The sequence below is a fragment of the Pan troglodytes genome, chromosome X (genome assembly GCF_028858775.2).
Source record: "Pan troglodytes isolate AG18354 chromosome X, NHGRI_mPanTro3-v2.0_pri, whole genome shotgun sequence".
NCBI lineage: Eukaryota > Metazoa > Chordata > Mammalia > Primates > Hominidae > Pan > Pan troglodytes.
In genome coordinates, this window is record NC_072421.2 from 39,037,393 (window position 1) to 39,053,233 (window position 15,841).

At 41.1% G+C, this 15,841-nt stretch overlaps 1 protein-coding gene across 3 annotated transcripts in view; it reads left to right on the forward strand.

Annotated features, from left to right (window-relative positions):
* TSPAN7 (tetraspanin 7) overlaps positions 1–15,841 on the forward strand; it is a 127,592-nt gene that overhangs the window by 51,932 nt on the left and 59,819 nt on the right. The window lies entirely within an intron of this gene.

A 15,841-nucleotide genomic window follows, 5' to 3' on the forward strand; every position in this document is an offset into this window, starting at 1 on the left:
TAGTTTCTGTTCCCAGTGCTCTTTTGTTTGCTTATTTTGATCTGTCTTCCTTGGTAGAGGCTTTTCTCAGATGTCTGGTAATCCTTGGTTTCTTGGGAACTAGAAAGCTGCTCTGAAGCTAAGCAGGTTGGTGGAGCTTGTTGAATTTTTTTTCACTATAGAGTGATCTGGGTTGGGCATTTGTTGGGAAGTACCTATGACAATATATCTTTAGATCTTTCACCTTGGGTTATTAGATGCCCTAGAGAAGCCTTCAAGTCTCCTGCAGGAAGGGTAGGTCTAGTGCTTAGTCTGGGAGCTTCTTGGGGAAAGAGGACTTGAGGGCAGTCTCTCTGCATTCAGGGTTCAGTGTGTATTTGGTCACTTAATGACCCTATTTTCATTAGAATACTCATGACCTGACTATGCCTCCCAGGATAGGTACCCTATGTTTTACCCTCTTTAGGAAATAATCCTTTGGATATTTTCCTGGCTGGGGAAAGTGCAGTCCCTCTGTGGAATGGAAAGGGGAGCTAGACATAACAGCTTCTCAGATGCCTTCCTTTCCAGCCTCTGCACGTTTGAGACCCCCTTATCCCCCAGTTTCAGAGGAGCCCTGTGCCCATTTTCAGCTTTGCTCACTGCTGGTTTGAGGTTTGTTTTGTTTTTTTTCTTTTTTTTTCATCTTTTTCCCTTGCCTGCTGAGTTGGTTACCACTCATCTGTCTGCTTTGGAGCTTCCAAAATGTTGTTCCTATTGTCCCATCTCCTGTTCTCCTGAGTTTGTCTTTTAAAAAACAGTTCCTTTACGTGTTTTTTATGGGGTTTCAAGAGAGTGAAATTAGATGTATGTATTTCCACCGACTTAACCTGAAGGGTAGAACTGTTGTTTCTTTTTTACATTATTGAATCCAGTACATTTTTGACTATCCAAAGCCCAAGGCTTCTGACCATTTATGGAACACCTTTGTGCCAGGTACTGTTGTTGAGTTCTTTTCATGTGTAGAGATGCAAGTAGGAATGGATATTATCCTTAGTTTACAAAAGACAAATTGAAACTCAGATTAAGCAGTGCATCCAAGGTCACTGCTAAAAAGTGGCAGTACTGGGATCTGAATGCAGTCCAAGATTTGTGTTTTGAAACCCTGTGAAGGTTTTTACCAAGTCCAGTTCTTCCCGTACACCAGGGGCCGAGTTGAAATAATGCCTGTGAATCCTATTAAGATCTCTATGAGTTAACTGGACTTTGAAGGAGAAAACTATTCTGACATGTTTTGAGTTGTGTAACCTTGATTTACAAAGTGAATGGGGCACCCACAAAGTGTGAGAAGCACCTGCTTTCCCCAGCTGCAGGGACTCTCGCCTCCCTGCTAGCTTGATGTGTGGCTGAAGGTCATTCATGGGCACTGTTGTGCCGTCTATCTGGAGAACAAAGCATGCATGGTTTTCTGGCCCACCCAGTAGAATGTGTGTCTTATGGGTGATATTGTGCAGTAATGAAGGACTTATTTTCTATATGGCCACAAGGCTAGGTAACTCATTACCCATTCAGTGTCATGAGCACCAGCATCACATTTCCCTATTGAGAGTTTTGCTTTTTTTGCAACAGTATGAAGTCACTGATTTGCAAAATGAATACAGCCATAAATGGGAGCTGTAGAGTCTTTACAGATTTATTCTTTTTTTTTTTTGTAAACCTTTGTCAAACCAAATTGTTCAGACAAAATTATGTATCAAAAACTGTTTGTTTTCAGCACTAAAGAGCTGCCTATAGCCTTAAGTATGGACTGGGTGGATTTGAATATTAGAGTATTGGAAATATTGCTAAACAATGAAATCTTTTTTCCCCTCGAGTGTTGAGGGGTGTTATCATTCTTGTAACAGGTTTCAGCTTCAGTGAGCTTTCTAAGCATGGCTGCTTAGTTAAGTACAAGATTCTGTTTATATTCTTTTTCATAACTATAGCTAGCCCTTTTCCTATAAGAATGTAATATAAAATACTGACACATAGCTGAAAATAAGCTTTTTTTCCCCCAATGCAAAGTAATATCAACCTGCCTCTGCCTATGAAACCTTGAAATGAGCTGGGGTTCCATTTTCATACAGTGTGTCAAGCCAAATTATTTTTAGTTTCTTTAGAGAGAACCCTTTTCATTTAAAGGGATTGAAAGAGCACTGGACCAATTTCAGCTGCTTTAAAATGTACATTCGGGGTCTTTTAATGTCCTCTCCAGTTTTTTTTTTTTTTTTTAAAGAACATTACAAGGACACTCTGTAAACTGCATTACTGTATTGGTTTTCAAATTTAACTAGACCTTTTTCCTAGAGAAAAAAATGATGGGTAACATATCCCATGAGTATTTTATTTGAGAGGAATAAAATGCTTAAAGTATTAAAATATTTTATTTTTAACACTTTTTCATCATGGGGATATCATCTCTTCCATTCTTGCCTAAAGAGAAATATTTAGGTGTCTCATTGTAGAAAAATCTGCTATTCCAAAGCCAGATTTCAAATCCCATGAGAAATGTAGAAGACCTCGTGAAGGCAGACTTGTGATTTTGGGGTCACCATCACTCTAGACAACCTTGCACAAGGGAGAATGACTGGAAAGAAAACTGGACTTCAGAGTCAGATCTAGGTTTCAATCCTGTCTCTACCTTGCATTCTTGGAAAAGTCATTTGACCTCTCTGGGCCTGTTTCTGCATCATTAAATGGGGATAATTTGCAGCTTGAGTAGCTATTGTAAGGTTTAGAGAGAATGTACATCAGAGGCCTACTGTGGCAACTGGTGTGTAATTGTGGGTTCTGATCATAGTCATAGCCCTAATTGACAGCGTTTAGTACTTGTTAGCTTCTGTTCTAAGAGTTTTATGTGTATGAACTCACCAAAGCCTCACAACAACTCTGTAAGGTAGGTACTATATTAATATCTCCACTTTACAGATGAGAAAACTGAGGCACAGAGAGTCTTCCCAGGGTTATACAGCTAGTAAGTGGTGGAGCTGGGCTTTAAACCCACAAAGACTGGCTCCAGAGCCTCTCTCTCAACGGCTATACCTTAACCACTATACAGGGGTGGCTGATAATGATGTTCTGAATCGTGGTCATCTGCAGGGCAGAGTTCCTGCCTCATTCATCTATGGCAGGGGTGTCCAAGGGCAAGAATACAGTCATGGATTCTTAGTTTCTGTTTTGGTTGGCCAGCAAAGCCCCTTCCTCATCCCTCTTTTCCGCTTATTACTAAAGACAGAAACTTAAAAACCATGGCTTCAGGCTGCTAAAAGCCTAAAAACAAAACAGAACAACAACAAAATAAGGTGGGTTGGACAAGCTTGATCTATGGAGTACCCGTTGCCTGCTATAGGTGGTGGTAGATTCTCCATAAGTCCTTGCTGAATGGATGTATGAAGCACTTTCCATATCTTACTGAGGTGGGCTACTCTTGCTACGCAAAGTGTATTTTTCCTCAGAGCCACTCTATGCAATTTCCTTGAGCCCCTATGAACCTCCTCTCACCTTTGAGTGCTGGTACCATACTCAGTGTCAGTATTTTCACTGAGCTTTCCATGGCATGGCCAGCCTGTCCACAATCACCTTCCAGTGACTCTAAAAGATTTCCTTGATAAATATCGACTTTGAAAGCTATTCCACTAAAGCAGGGGTTGGCAGAATTTTTCTTTAAAGGACCAGATAGTATTTTAGGTTTTGCAGGGCACAGGGTCTCTGTCACAACTACTCCACTGCGGCTCAAAAGCAGCCACAGTGTCCGTGGCTGTGTTCCAAGAAAACTTTATCTACAAAGAGCCTGGCTGGTTGCATTCGGCCCGAGAGTGCTGGTTTTCCCACTTTCTCGTGCTGAAGAATCATCTTTTTCAAGTAGAGATTCCTGGGCCTACCTCTGTTAAAAGATAATATTCAGAAAAGGCAAAATCATTACTTTCATACAGATAAGGATGAACATGTTTTAAAGATTTCATTTTACCCACATGAGGGAGCCTGGCAGAAGTTATAAGCAGTTCAAAGGGAAAAAGTGAAAAAGCACAAATTTATATTGAGTAAAGGAATAGAATTGCAAATGGAAGCAAAACTGATTTTTCCCCTAAAGGGGGAGGGAAGTCAGGCAAAACCAGACAATGACAGAGTTTTTAATATTTTCCAGTTGCCTGCAACTTATGAAGTTGCAAAATAGCTCAAACTCAGTGAGAGCTTAGAACCTGATAACCTAGAGGGATGTGCTCTATAGACAATACAGAGTTTTGCATTTTATGCACCCTGGAGAGACTGGTTCGGTAGGTCTCATGTTGTACTCAGAAATCTGCATTTTGAACAGACTCACAAAGCATTGGTCAAGCAGGAAGACTTCATGCCACACTTTGAGCAACACTGGTTCATTATTTGTATGCTATTCTCTTTATTTAGAATACTCCTTCTGCTCTGTGAGCCTCTCTTCTGATTTAGGGAAATCAGCCCTCATCTTGTGAGGCTTACCCATCCATTTGATCAGATGGGTGATAGTTTTCTTTGTTGTGGGGATTGGAAGGGACAGGGAAAGATTGACTACTGGGAAAAACAGCCTCATCTTACATTTTTACTGTTTGTTTGTTCACATCGTAGAGAAGGACAAAATGATGGAGACTTAAGCGATACGATGATTTAAAAATATTTTGGGTGGATTAAGGAAGGTGTTTGTAATGGAGGAAGAATGAACCTTGGAAGTTGTTGGTGCAGTGAACCTCAGGAAGGTGGAGGAAGGAAGATGGAGAGAATCAGGCCATCACTGGGAAGGACCATAGGGTGGTACAGACTAGGAGAACAGGAAGCATGAATTCTAAATAATCAGGAGTACAGAGACTTCAATAAGCATGTTAGGGAAGTCAGAACTCGTTAAGTTCACAATCCATTGTACATTTACTTTCTTACTGATCTTTAACTGTCAGCCACTGTTCATCTCCATCAAATGCTGTTCCTCTCTGGATAGAACAGCAGACCTGGCTTGTGCATTTCCGGAGAATGGGGAAGTTCAGAAAGCCCCCAGACTGTCAGCCAGCTGACTTCCTTTTTACTGGGCTTTTTCTCTGTGCGAATAAGCAAAGGAATCACAGACGGACAGATGGTTGGGTGGATGTTCTTGATAGCGTGTATTTGGAAGTTACTGTCAAGTCAGGGTGCATGAGGCATAATTCCCCCTCTGATTTGCTTTCCAGTGGGAACTTTTGTGTCTGAGAGAGAGTGGGAGAGTAAGGAGGGTTCATTTCCCCACAAATCTTTTACTCAAACTGTCTGGCTTCTCAGACTATACCTGTAGTCGCTGAGCTACCTTGAGAGTGGTACCATTTCATACTAGCTAGGAGAGTCTTCATGTTAATTCCTTTGCTCAGTGAGTTCAGCAGTTTACAGGGCAGACATTTTCCTTCATTTGATTCTCTGTGAGATGCTGTGTTAGGTCTAGGGGCTTCATTGGACAATGGGCACAAATCCTGGCTGTATGGGGTTGGGAGTTGGTGGTCTCTCTGTGGGTGGTGGTAGGTGGGGAGGCATCTGGTTGGCACAGACTGTGGAACAAAGTAGTTGTGTTATAGTGGAAGCTGGGTGGCTTTTCTTCTTGGTGGTGAAACTGTGTCTTTGAAGACATTGCACTTTGGCACCTGTGCCTTGCTAAGGATTTCATCCCTATCTTGTCTTTGTCCTGAGATTATATCTCAGGACCTGTCAATTTTGCCAGAAATGTCAAGTTACCATGCACTGAAAAATCTCAGACAGCCAAGAAATGTACTATTTTTGCTAGCATCAAGAGCCTAAGTGATAAGAGTGTCCAGGTGGTGGCCACTGCTGCCCCTGGGATATCTCAGGCCTCCTGCTTGACTGGGAGGCAGCAGCCATGCCAGCTGTTTGGGCCCCACTCATACCAGGGCCCCCATAGCATTGGAGTCTGCCCTACTGTGGAATTTGGGATGCTGTCCTTGTTGCATTCGCTCTGCTTTGAGTACTTGGTGCTTCCTAAAAGAGCACAGCAAGTGTTCTTTGCAGGTGATATTCTTCATGCCCTCACCTTGTTTAGACTCCAAATGGTACCTGAAATGGCGTAGGTTATCAGTGTTTATTAGCTAAGGCATGGCTCAGCCTTGAGTCCCTCTCAAGAGCTACAGGAAAGGCCTTTGCATTGTCTCTGAATGATCCTTTGCTGCTTATTTTAATCACAGAAGCCTTAAGGGGACTGATAGTTGTATGAAGGGTAGGAGCTTGTTTAGCAGGCAGGACATATTGTCATTTTAGATTCATAACCCTTCATTCCTAAATTAGATTGAAAATCTGAGCAGCTCTGTGACATCTACAGTATTGACATTCTCGGTTTTGTGTTCATGGGTTGCCAACACAGAGCATACTCCGACAAAACTGTAAAATTGTATATAACTTAAGAATGAATTTTTATGATTGGAGGCTCTCCTGTATTGTACAAGTCATCTTATTTTGGGGTTGCAGATAGTAATAAATACAGAAGTTTTATAAACTTACATTTGGAAATTAAATAAAGAAAAATCACTAAGGAAGTATATGCTTCAAACCAAAAATGAAGCTACTCAGATTTTCCTAATTTAAACATAATGTATTTTCCCATTCTTTTCCCTAAGACAATGGTATCTATCCCCTGTACTAGAGAAAGTAGTGCGATGTGGTTATTGTTATTTAGACCCATTTGGAAGTTCCTGAGGGACATGGCGAGGGTGGATGGACTTGTCTGCCTGTGTAGCAGTGTGGAAGCCATGTTTTAGGAAAGAAGTGGTGGGACATAGAGAGAAAGCAGGTAAGAGGGTTGTGAATGGGGTAGGGTGACTTCTACAAGTACACGGTTCTGACATTCTCCTTGCCTTTCAGTTGCAACTCTAACTCATCAGTGATGATAGGCCGTCAGGAAAATCCTCTTTGTGGATGTTATAAACCCTAAATACCACCCTGTAAAGAATTCGCCTCCTCATGGGAGCAGATGGGATGGCCATACCTAACACTTGTCTCTTATTGTTGAGCAAAGCCCCATCTTGGTCTTTAAATCATTTCCTGTGAGATAGGCTCTGAACATGTGGCTTTTGAAAATCCCTTTCTTAGGGCCCTTGGTTTAGAAATTGCTTGCCTTTTCTGTTTGAGATTGGGAGCCAGGTTTATCTTAATTCATTCTGTGTCACAAATGAGACAGAGGACTTGTTACTGCAGACCTACAATTTTTGTCTGGAGAAAAGGTATGAAAGGGATCAGAATCTCCCCTCCTCAACTCCAGCAGTGGCCTGATCTGGCCCCTAGAGACCTGACTACAAGGTGTGGACAGTTCCTCTGTTGTCTACTGTCCACCTTCAAGGGATCAAACCCAGTTCTGAAACCCACAACCTGTCAGAGCAGAGAAGAACCCACCATCAGGCAAAAGGACTAGACATAGGGCAGGTGGAATCTAAGAATATCTTGGCACTACATTGGGTGAGGAATATAGAATGTGGGGAGACTTCTGATTGGTCTCTGCCCCTTGGCACGCTGAAATTCCTGACTCATGAAGGGCAGGACATGTGTTTTTCCTCAATCTGTTCCCAACATTTAGCACAATGCCTGGCACATAGCAGAAGCCCAGTAAATATGTACTTAAAGCCCGTTAGAATTAGCGGTGCTTTCCGTTCTGAATACATTGGGACAGCCTATGGATCTTGAAAGGCATAAGCAACCAAGGGTGTTAGACTCTGTAGCTATTAATTACCAAACAAAATTATAGTCTTGTACTCTAAGAAGCAGCCATGTCTTGAGTGAGAAGGCTTAAGATATGAGGACTAGATATCAGCAAGGATACCATAGGTTTGGAAAGACATTTTAATTTACCCTTAGAATACACAACTTTACTGATTTTTAAGGATGATCAGCCCATCATATAGCACTTTATTTTTTACTTTTAAAGACAATCCTGTTTCATTTACCTTCACTTGACACAGGAGTTTGAGAAGTCCTGGGCAGGTATACCTGGTTATTTTGTCATTGGTAGTCTTTTTAACTTTTAGAAAATAGTCCTAGTAAACTAAACCTGAGCCTCTGAATAAGATGTTGTCTGCCTTTGTAGCTATATGAGAAGAGTGGCAGACCACAGCTTTTGACGGGGATTTTTGAATAAAATAACTAAAACCAACAACACAGCAAAAGCTCATCTGGGAAAAGGACAAAGAGTAAACTAGTAAAATGTAAGGCTGTAAGGAAAGGGGTAGAAGATCAGAGGAATTCTCATCAAAATATTGCAAATTATCCCCTGAACACAAACTGGTAACGGTGGTTTGCTTAAGGGAAGGAAATTCGGAGATTAGGGCTTCTGGGTGAAAGGCAGATTCTTTTTTTTACCATATATTCCTTTATATCTTTTAAATTTTGTATTACATTCATTTGTGATCTTTCAGAAATAAATAAATGAAAATGCAGTAGCTTCCTGATCAGAAAGAGGGAATAATTGCTGTCACTTGCGTTTCAGAAACATAGCATCCAAACTGATGTGATTATGGTGACCTGTCCCACTTAGTTTTGCTGATGTACTATAATTACTTTCTCCAGTGAGGCTGACTTCAGAAACAGATGCAGATGCAGAATTTTAATCCAAGGTATGCTGTATATAAGTAACTTTTGCATTTACAATCTACCATTTGGCTTTTTATGGCTAATAATCCACAAATATCTAAACTAATTTATAAAGGCAAAAACTACTGATTTAATGTAGTACTCTGCTTCTGTATCCCTGAGGTGAGTCAGAAAAATTTCAAGTTGCCACGCCTTGGCCAGACCCCACAGTATATTGGTTATTGGTCCTGAAGTTAGTTCTTTAAAATAACTTGAAATGTTTCATGCTTAGTTCTAGGATCTATGCTTTCTTTGATTTGACTGGGACTGAAAGGCTCAGAATAACTGAATATCCTTGGCTCTAAATAAGAAGCTGTAACTTTGGGCCAGGTGCAGTGCCTCATGCCTTTGGGAGGCCAAGGCAGGAAGGTAGCTTGAAGTCAGGAATTTAAGACAGTCTGGGCAACATAGTGAGACCCCCATCTCTATAAATGCTTTTTAAAAGTAGCAGGGCATGGTGGCATGTGCCTGCAATCTCAGCTACTTGGATGGGTGAGTTGGGAGCGTCGCTTGAGCCCAGGAGTTCTGAGCTGCAGTGAGCTGTGATTGCACTACTGAGCTGTGATTGCACTCAAGGCTGGGCCACAGAGTGAGTCCCTGTATTTAAAGAAAAGAAAAAAGAAAAGAAAAGAAGCTGTAACTTTAGTTAGGATTCTGACTGGTATGTGATGTCTTGCATTAGATCAGAATTGGGTCCTACTTGGGAAGGTGGAGAGATTGAGTGCCATGTTGGCAGTTTACCTTCAGTAGAATGTAAAGTAAGCCCATGGTGAGGCAAAGAAAAGCAGTCCTAGTTCTCATGCCTGTCTTTAATCTTGGTTTCTATAACTTGTTTAGTCCAGACTTGGTTCTTTCCCCTCTTTTTCTGATGTTGATCACGCACTAGTGTGATCTGCAAAATGATATGCAAATATTAGTTGTGTGTATATTTCTGTTTGTTTGGGATAGCCTTGCCTACTGAAGAGAATAAGAAGCTGGGTTTCTCCTCATTTACATAACAAGTAATATGGTATGGAAGATGGAACCGAAGATTTGAGGTCAGAAGACCTAAGTTCTATGGCTTTTCTACAACCTAGATGGTAGGTCTTAAATCTTGATTGATTTGTAGTTTGTTGTTTTATCTGTACAGTTGAAGCTAACCCTTCTCACCTCACAGGGAAGTTGTGGAGATCCGAGGAGAGCCCATGTGAGGCAGCACTTTGTAAACCCTGAAGTGTGATCATTGTCAGATTTATTTACTCCTATTTGTAAGCATTACTAGCAGACCCTTTGGTTTCTGAGAAATTTGGCTTTCTTTTTGAATGATGAGGCAAGCACTGAAGTTAATGCCATGTGGTAAGATCAAAGACCTTCCTGGAACTCAGCTTCCATTCCTCCCAATAATCATGAAGAGGATTCAACTTCAATCACTGAGAAGTTGAAAGCTCACTGTGCGTTCTGGGAGTTTCTCTTCACCTGGCTTCCAAAGCACCACCTTCTCTTGGCTATTCTTCTATCTCACTGGTTGCTCTTTCTCAGCCTCCTTTACAAGTTCTTATTCTCTCCCCATTCCCTTAATGCAGGGTGGGTTCCAGGTCTCAGTCTGTGGCTCTTTCCTCTATACTCGTTTGGTGACCTCATGCCATCTCATGACTTTATACATTATTAGGTTGGTGCAAAAGTGAGTGAGGTTTTTTTTTGCCATTAAAGTAATGGCAAGAACTTCACTCACTTTTGCACCAACCTAATAGCTCAATCCTGAAAACTCGTAGACTTTCTCCTGAAATCTGGACTCATATTCCATAGCATCTCTATATTGATATCCCAAACTCAATGTGTCCCCAAACTGAACAGATTTTCCTTCCCTCAAAACAAAATGAAAACCAGTTCTGCCCACAGCTGCACCCGTCCTTAAACCCCCACTTCTTTATTTCCTAACTTATCTCTAGATACTTCTCCATGGACCCCACCCCCCACCCCTCAGTGCCTTTGGTAGAGTCACAAGGAGGAGAAATAAGTGTATCTCAGTGTTAGAACTGAAACACAACCCACATTGTCATCCACTGTGCTTATTTTAAGGATGAGGAAACAGACCCAAGGTCACACTTGGGATGCATGGATTCTTATTCTCTTGGCAAACAACTCTGAGAGCTTTTGAGTGTTTTTTTGTTTTGTTTTCATTTGTTTCTGATCCATACAGTGTAGTCATTTATAAAGATAGATAGCCTAGGCTGGCTCCAGGCAAGAGGCACAACCAAATAATGTATGAGACATAATTTGCCTTTCAGCATTTCTGTTATATACCCAGTAAGCTATGGCCCCCCACCAGCCATCAAAATGTTGTTATTTAAAGCTTCACATTGTAAAGCTGTATTATGTCTACCAGCTGGAGGAAATGTTGCTGCCAGATTGGTTCTGACCACATACATCTCTTGAGATCCTGAAAACCAGGTTCATGATGAAAGGTACTATGCAAGGACGATTATTGTATTTATTTTTAGGTTGTCAAATTATTTATGTTAACAGTCGAGAGACTTCTCTGTTTTTTAACTAATGAATGTTGACTTCTCTAAGTAAGGTTAGTAGTGCTCAGTAACCTTACAGGTCACTGAAGAAATAGGTTTCAGTTATTAATGTTCTCTAAGCTAAGAAACATTGCCTAGAAATAGTAACTAGAGCCTAAAGATTTAAGTCAAGAAGAAACAAATAATCAAGGCAGAATTGTCTCGCCCAATTATAAGTAGTGTATTTAATCTTTCTGTATCTTGCTCCCTTGAATTAGAAAGCAAAAATACAATATTGAATATTCATTCCTCTAAAGTGGTAGTTCTCAAACTTGGCTGTACGTTGGTATCACCTGGGTTTTAAGGAATATTCATGCCTGGGTTTCACCCCCAGATAATCTAATTTAGTTGGTTTGGGGTGTGGCCCAGGAATCAGGATTTTTTAAAGCTCCCTAGATGATTTTTAATATACAACTAAGGTTTGAGAGTTTCTACAATGAAGTCTTGAAAGCAGTTTGCAGAGATCTGTCCTAATTTTTTGTTTTCTGGAAGAGACCAGACACCCTTGGAATTTTCCATATCTTTTACTCATTTATGGAAGATATAAAGATGAAAAATAGTTCCCCCTTGCCTGTAAACAGTATACTTTTCCAGACCCCTGAGAACTAGCAACATGTATCTAGCCAGTTACCAAGGCATGGAGCAGATACATTTCCCACCCTGTTGAGCTTAGGAGATTCTTATTATTGTCTCCCTTAATCTATCTAAATCCTAAGATCAGCTCACCACCACCCACCGAGTAATTGCAGGCCTGAGATTTGAACCCTGGTCTTTCTGAATTTAAAACTCCTTTTCTTAACTACTGACGCAAAGTCTAGTAGGATTCACCAAATCCCATTCCATCTTCCTAGGCACACAGCTAGACTACCTTTCTCAGCCTCCCTCAGAGTTAGGTGTGGTCAGGTGGCTGGGTTCTAGTTGATAATGAAAGCAGAAGTAACGTATGCCACCTCCAAGCCTTGCCTCCCCAGGTGATCTTCCATTCTTTCCTCATCTGTCGGCTACAACTGAGGACCATATTTGGATGGCTCCCTTCCAAATACTCACAGTGCAATTCTATGTGAACAAGAAAAATATGTTAAGGGAGAGACTTGAGGGTTTATCTGTTTGAGCAGCTAGTCCTACCTGAAGATAACTACTGTGTAGTAATGACCCAATGGAGAGGGGAAAATAATAGAGTAGAGATCCCAGGAGATGAGATCCAGAGCACAGGTGAAAGCATTAGTTTTGAACAGGACACATCTTTGATTTTGAGAATTGGGAAGGAGGATGAAGCAAGTGTGGATACATGAAAATTTTAGAGGTATGAGGCAATTTTCTTTCTGATAGCTTCAATTTTCTTTGTGATGTATAAGATATAAGTCATCTGTGGGAACTTCGTGGGACCAAGTAGGTAGTCTGAGGAGATAGTGTTTTGGAAAACATTATCTTATGGAGAGTGGAAAAGAGATCCAAAGGAGAAAATTGCAGACAGTGTCAGGAATCTGTTGAGGATGGGAATCACGTGAATTTGTCACTGTAAAGACTGTTTCTTGTTCACTGCTATTTCTTCAGTGCTTGGCATTGTGCCTGGGACAGGGCAGGCTTTGAATAAATGATTGAAAAATAAATATAGTGGTACTAAAGAAGTGAGAGCTGGAAAAATGAGAGGGCTGTGGTCACAGAGTGGGATTTTAAAGGTACTATTCTGGAGGTACTTTCAGGTTCTGAAAAATTTTATGTTCTGGCTATGGGAGTAGGTGGCAGACATGGAATGAAGGTGAAGATCATTGCCATTGGGAATACTTCAGGACTGAGATGCTAAAGGCAAGAAGTCACCCTGGATGATAGCGCATGGAATAAAGTATAACCATCAACCAGCTGTTAATCTTTAAAAATATAAAAAGATTGGTACTTGACATTAATAGGAAGTGATAGAGTGTGGTATATGGTATAGCCAGATGGTCTGAGCATCAGGAGAGCAGGATGACTATTCGGGAGTGAAAGTGCAGTGATCCGGAAGTTGCACTGGGGCGTGAGAAAGATGTTAACCATGCCTCCTGGCAATGAGTGTGTTGGGTGTAGGAGAAAGGGCCACAAAAGATGCAGTACCCTCAGAGGAGATCTGGGTTCCAGAGAGGGCTGGGAAGTGAAAGGCGCATTCAGAAGAGAGGAGTTTATTTCTCAACAAAATAACTGAGTAACAATGGGAAGACTTTGGGTAGGTGTGTAGGGGTGCTGCAGTGAGTACCAGTTATCCCTTGCCACATTAATGCTGCATAGCAACCATAAATCCTAGAGAGCATTCAATAATTACTTTATTTTGCATGTTTCTGGAGTCAGATTTGGTGAGGGGGTGCCTAGGTGGCTCTAATGGTCTTGGTTGAACTTACATGTCTGGGAGTTACCTAGCTGTCAGCTAATCTATACTGGCTTTGGCTGGGGTAATTTGGCTCTGCTTCGTGTGTATCTCATCTTTCTTCTGGGATCAATGGACTAGCCTGGGTATGGCCTTATCATAGTAAAGACAGAGACAAGAATGAAAGCAAGCAGAATTGCTTAAGTGCTCTTCAAGCTTCTGCTTGAGTCGCCTTTGCTAACATCTAATTAGTCCAAGAAAGTCACATAGCTAAGTTTCAAAGTCACAAAATTATGTAGCAAAGGGTAGGGATGTAAGAAGAGGTGCAGAATTGGGGCATTTTTTACAATTTATCACACATTGGAAAAGTGGATAAAGAGAGAAATTGAAGAGACTATGGCTGGAAGAATTTGCAATGAGGGATGAGCAAGGATGACTTGTAAGTTAAGCCAGTGTGGTGGTTGGCTGGCAGAAGCATTAGGTTCCAGTAGGCATCTGATGGATTGGCAGTGGGCACTCCGAGCCTCCTCAGAGGAAACTGATCCACTTACCCTCTTGGCCTTAGTTTCTGCATATGTAAATGGAGATGCTAACACTTTTCAGATTGTTACGTCAGTGAGGTAATACTTTCGAAAGCATTTTGTAAACAACTTAAAATATGGGGGTAGGTGTGAATGTGTGTACTAGTCCAATACCCTTTTCCAGCATAGATAAACTGCCAGGTAGCTAGTCCCCAGGCATGTGAGTAAGCCCAGTCAAGATCATGAGAGCCACAGTGAGGAATGTTGGGGCCAGATTACCATGTAAAGTCTGTGTAGTTGTCTCAAACCCCTGCCAAAGCTAAAGTGACTCAAACCCTATGGTTTAAAAAAAAAGTCTCTTAAAAATTATTTTATCTCTAGTATACTTTCAAACTGAGTGGTTTTTGCCCCTTGTGGGGGGATGGCACAGATATACATATGTATCTGGCATATGATGGCACAGAGTACAGACACTAAACTGGTAATAATGCATGCTTCCTCTAGAGGGCAGTGCCCTCCACCCAGCCCTTGCTAAGTCCTCTGGTGGCCACAGTAGGACTCTATAGCTCTTTCTTTCAGATCACCTGCTGAGAGCCCTCTGGACTTGAATATGGGAAGCAAGTCTGCCTAACTTCAAGTGGCTTGCACTGGGCTGTCTCTCTGAACTCCCTTGGACGAAGGTGAACTTCCCTACTGTCTAGAACAGGCTTTTTAGATGCAGAGTTCTAGATCCTATTGTCTTCTCCTGAGCAATGTCCAGAAATAGGAGTCCATTGGCATTAATGCCAAGTACTCTTTTTATACCCCCCCCCACAATGCCCGCTGTGGGGCATGGGAGCTGTGTTGGTAAGTGGACTCCCAGGAGCATCCTGTAAGTCCCAAGCAAGGTATGCAAATGACTCCAGGAGTGATCCTGGTCACATCTATGAATGAGGACCTATTTATGGATGTGGCTTTGGAAAGACTTTGGCAAATATGTTTTGTTTTTGTTTTTGTTTTTGTTTTGTTTTTTGTCTTAGGAATACTTACGGTGGCAATTCTGTTAAAAATAAAAAGAGAAAAAAACAACTCCAGTCCTCTTTTACTGAGCAGGGAAAGAGTCCTTACCTGTGCATAGTGGGCAGAGTATAGTACCCCTCTGTGGAGGCTTTCAAATGAATGTCGTGCATTTTGACTTAAGTAGCACAATAAATATCTCTGCATGCAAGATTGTACTATCTGCCTTATTCTTCTGTTTCATCTCAGGTCAATATTGGAGTTGAATGTCAAAGCCCCTTATGTTATATTCAGCTGTCAACTAGGTATTCTGATGGTTTTTAACACCTCTGACCTCTTGACCATTCCTTGGTGGATTTGGAAAACTGAGTTATTTATCAATTTATTTACTTGATTCTCATTTCACATTTACCAGGTATTTGTTTTTGGGGGATTTGATGACATCATCATTAAAAGGAATGCCATTCACTGGAGTATATTAAGGTTTGTGCAATGCAGGTGGCTTTGCATTTTTATAGCTATTTTTAATGGCCAGTAAGTTTTAGGCCTTGGATGGTCTTTGGGCCTGTCCTAAGTAACACAGATATAATCAAGAACCATGTTGTGTATTTCAAATGCTTTTCTCCCTTGATATTTTTGTTTTCTTTTTAAAGAAAATCTATGGCAGTTTTGTTCAATAGAAACAATATGTGAGCCTTGTGAGTGATTTTAAATTATCTAGTACCCACATTAAAAAGTAAAAAGAAATAAGTAATATGCATGAAATGTTCTGTATTCTTTGTTTTTCATATTCTTTGCAATCTGGTGTGGATTTCACACTTAGAGCACAT